Source organism: Benincasa hispida, chromosome 1 (assembly GCF_027475165.1).
Source record: "Benincasa hispida cultivar pf3 chromosome 1, pf3_genome.v1.1, whole genome shotgun sequence".
NCBI lineage: Eukaryota > Viridiplantae > Streptophyta > Magnoliopsida > Cucurbitales > Cucurbitaceae > Benincasa > Benincasa hispida.
This window is the reverse complement of record NC_143478.1, coordinates 91,211,167-91,216,306: the sequence shown is the minus strand read 5'-3', so window position 1 is coordinate 91,216,306 and position 5,140 is coordinate 91,211,167.

Here is a 5,140-nt window from a genome sequence, read left to right as displayed (position 1 = left end):
ATCTATGCTTGGCTTCGTGTCGCTTTTACCGTGACTAGTGAACAAATGAGGGTTAATTCGGTATAATGAGTTTAGCCAATTAATCTTGGATCGTTGGAGCCCATGATCTATAGGTCCGCAAGGTCCTCCTACTAGCTCGTAAATGAATTAGCTTTAGAGTAGCATGATAAGTTAATTTGAAACGTTCAAATTAGAATTAGACGGAATAGGAGAATTTATATTTAAATATGATTAAATATATGAAGGTGGATTTGTGTAAAATTAATTTAATATTTGATATTAAATTAATTAAGAATTAATTGATTTATTTAAATAATTATTTATTAATTTTATTAGAAAATTAATTTATGAAATTAATTCTACAAAAGTAATAATATTTTTAATATTTGAAATTGATTTTTAGAAATCATTTGGTTTTGAAAAAATGATACAAAATGGAAATTTGGTTTTCTCCATGAAGCCTTCAACTAGCTCACAACAAACCCACTTTATATGGCTTCAATAACTCCAAGCATGAGCTGCATCTCATGCATCCATCTTCTTTGCATGAGAGACCTGCAATAAATAAAGAAGATTAGAGTGGAATTGAGGCATGCATTCAAAGAGTTTTTACAGAAAAATTCGGGCTGAAGAAATTGTTCTTCAAGTGGGTTGTAACAGTGAGCTTCTCTCCAAGTTTTCTTTCGTTCAAGCAGTTCTTGAGTCCCACAACTCATTCTAAAGCTCCAAGAGTATAGTGGGGAAGATCTTGAGGTGGTTCACAACAAATTTCGGAGAAGATTACAGCTAAGAATCAAGACTTCAAGGAGTTCTATAAAGGTAAGACATCAAACTCTCTTGTGTTAGATGAGCATGCTTTAGTTATTGTCAAAATTAATGAATTAGAGTGCTTATTGATCCTTGTTGCTTCCGTTGCATGCTGATGTACTCTTACAATATCATGTTACCATGGACGGGAATGGAGATGCTCAAGACTCAGAGCAAATAGAGATTCAAGCAGTGGCGTCATCTTCATCTGCATCGCCATCTTCCACAAATAGTGATGATATGTCACAAAAGAGAATGATAAATATTCAAGAGATCTATAATGCTACTAGCAGAATTGATGATGATGTTGTTGATTTTGCATTATTTTTCGGTGTTGATCCTATAAATTTTGATGAGGCGATCGATGATGAAAAATGGAAAATTGCAATGGATCAAGAAATTGATGCAATAAAAAGAAATGAAACATGGGAGTTGATGGATCTTCCAGTAAACAAACAAGTTCTTGGAGTAAAATGGGTGCATAGAACAAAATTGAATTCAAATGACGAAGTTGAAAAATACATGGCAAGACTTGTTGTAAAAGGCTACGAGCAGGAATATGGTGTGAATTATGAAGAGATCTTTGCTCCTGTGACAAGAATTGAGACAGTTCGATTGATTTTGTCTTTGGCTGCTCAAAATGAGTGGAAAGTATATCAAATGGATGTAAAATCCACTATTTTGAATGGACACTTGAAGGAAGAGATATTCGTTGAACAACCTTTGGGTTATGTGAAAAAAGGAGAAGAAGACAAAGTGTACAAGTTGAAAAGGGCCTTGTATGGATTAAAGCAACCTCCGCGAGTTTGGAATAGGCGCATTGACAATTTCTTTATAAAGACAGATTTTCGAAGGTGTCCATATGAGCATGTACTCTATGTCAAAGAAGGTAAGTATGACAAATTTCTTATTGTTTCATTATATGTCGATTTGCTTTTTACTAGAAATGATAAACTATTGTGTGATGATTTTAAGAATTCTATGAAAAAAGAATTTGAGATGAGTGATATGGGTCTCATCCATTATTTTTTGGGAATTGAAGTCAATAAAAAAGATGGAGAGATTTTCATCTCACAACAAAAGGATGCTCGTGATTTGCTGAAAAAATTCAGAATAGAAAATGCTTTTCCTTATAACACGCCCATGGATGCAAATTTGAAATTGAGAAAGAATGATATTGGAGAAGATGTTGATCCAAGCTTATAACAAAGCTTAGTTGGAAGCTTGATGTACTTGACTGCAACAAGACCTGATATTCTATTTACTGTAAGTATATTAAGCAGATTCATGTCAAGCCCGAAAAGAAGTCATTGGGAAGCGGGTAAGCGAGTGCTTCATTACTTTCTTGGTATTATTAATTTTGGAATTTATTTTAAGAAAGTTCCAAAATCAGTGTTAGTTGGTTTTTGTGATAGTGATTGGGGTGGTAATGTTGATGATCATAAAAGCACATCTAGTTATGTTTTTAGCATTGGTTTGGGTGTTTTTGAAGGAAATCGGAATTGAGATTTCCATGAGCAGCGGAACAAGACTATTCAAAATTACAATCATGAATCAACAAATCATTTACAGTCGACTTTAAACAAACGGTAATGCAATTCATACAGAAATTACAGCATGTAAAATACAAAGGAACAGAGAGTAAAACTCTACACACATAAGCAGAAGCGTTTCCACACTTCGATGCGCACTCTGATCGAACAAAGCAACCACGAGCGCTCGATCTATACAACCACAACACTGCACGAACACTTCGCGCTCGTTCTCAAAGATCTCCTTGGTCACAAACTCCTCCACAACATGAACGACCTTCACAGCACCACGAATGGCCTCCAGAAAACCTCGACAGTGTCGAGTTGAGTTTGACACCACCAACAAGGCGACCTTGGTATTCTCGGTTGAGAATCTAGAGGGTGGGCTCTGTTCGGACTTGGTATAAGGTAGACGAATGGAGAAAACAACGATCGCGTACACAACTGGGCTAGTGGGAGAAGGCGGAGACCTATCGCATAGGTCGATGCCCAATCGTTTAGATAAAACTATGCGATTGTCTAGCAAAAACTATGAGATCGTTTAGCTCTATCGTTTAGCTTGGTCTGTCGTGTACAGACTCTACACGATCATTTACCTTGGGCAAGCCATCGTCTAGCAAAGCTATGCGATTGTTTAGTAAACACTGCACGATCGTTTAGCTCGCCCAATCGTTATTTAGTAAATCTGTATTTACTAGACTACCACCATGAGTTTCTTTTTAGCTGGAGAGAAAACTCAAATTTCTTTTTCAATCTTTTGTAAAACTCATTTTCAAAATAGGAAACTACCTTCCTTTTAAACTTATGGTTACCATGATCCAATCACCCACTACTTTGGTTATTTAAAAGAAAAAGTATTAATTATCTAATAATTAATATTATTATAAAAATAAATGATAACCAACTTATCATACTATATTTATAACCTATAGTTTTAATATTTCATCTCATGAAACATATAAACCATAGTTCTTTTTTTATTCCATGGTACTTAATGTAAATCTCATTTACATCAATCCTCCACTAGATGTATCTTATACATCATACCGATTCTATCATATATAATCAAAATACCTCTTGTCAATTTGAATATTTCAAATCAACACCAAGAACTGATCCTCAACATGAATCCAAGCTACCAAAGGACCTCATGGACCTGTAGATCCGAAGCTCCAACGGGTGGTGAATAACTGACTAAACTCTTTAGTCACGGGATCCACCATCCGTTAACTGCCAGACACTCTACTAAAGATTGACAACTGAACTCTTCTCACTACAGATATATTATGTGTCTATCTTAACCAATCAGCAGTGTGTCAACCCTTCGCCAAACTATAGCCCCTCCATTCAGAGTAAACATGACCCCGATGTCGATTTGCGAGAATCTCAATTGGTCTAAAAGTCAGAATCCATGTATCCTGTAAGGATCATATCCTTATCTCCATACACAAGCATGTAGTCCCTCATTCTCTGAAGATACTTGAGGATCGTCTTGACCGCCGTCCAGTGATCAAATCTTGGATTGGACTGATACCGACTGACAATCCCTACTGCATAGCAAATGTCGGGTCTAGTACACAACATTGCATATATCAAGCTTCCTACAGCAGAAGCATAGGGAATCCGTCTCATCTCCTCAACCTCTGGAGGTGTCTTAGGACATTGATCCTTAGATAGAACGATTCTATGCCTGAAAGGTAACAAACCTCTCTTGGAATCCTGCATCCTATACCTGATCAACATTGATCAATGTACGATGTCTGAGATAGGGCTAACCGATTGTTCTTGTGATCCCGAATGATCTGGATCCCGATAATATACTGCGCCTCTCCCAAATCTTTCATTTGGAACTGGGCAACTAGCCAACTCTTAATGTCAGTCAGATATCTTACATCATTCCCAATGAGTAGGATATCATCCACATACAGTACCAGGAAAGCTACTGAGCTGTTGAGGATCTTCTTGTAAACACAAGACTCATCAACGTTCTGGTCAAAGCCAAACGACTTGACAGGAGTGTCAAATCTGATGTTCCAAGATCGAGATGCTTGTTTCAGCCCATAAATGGATATATTAAGCTTTCAAACTCTTTGCTCTTGATCTGGAACTACGAACCCCTCTTGTTGAGTCATATAGATGGTCTCTCAAGATTACCATTAAGAAAGGCAGTCCTGACGTCCATTTGCCATATTTCATAATCATAAAAATGTGGCTATGGACAGGAGAATCCTGATAGACTTTAGCATGACAACAGGTGAGAAAGTTTCCTCATAGTCAACTCCCTCAACCTGGGTATAATTCTTTGCCACGAGTCTAGCCTTAAAGGTTTGTACCTTTCCCTCTATACCTCTCTTTCGTTTATAGATCTACTTAAACCCAATAGGTCTTACCTCATCAGGTGGATTAACAAGCTTCCAGACATTATTGAAGTACATAGACTCCATTTCATGGTTCATGGCCTTAACCCATTCATCTTTGTCAACATTCTCCATTGCTTTCTTAAAAGACAATGGATCCTCGACCCTCATTCATAGTGACATTTTGGGCTTTAGTCAAACCCATGTACCGATCCGGTGGGTTCATAACCCTCCCACTACGTCGAGGCAGTCTCAACTCTTATTGATCCATCAGCCTGTTCAACAACTCTTGATGAACCTTCAGAAGTCTCAGTCTCACTTGAGATCTCACGTAAAACGAGCTTACTTCGTGGCTTATGATTCCTCATGTGATCTTCTTCCAAGAAGATATCATTAGTGGAAACAAACACTTTGTTCTCACTTGGATCATAGAAGTATCCTCAT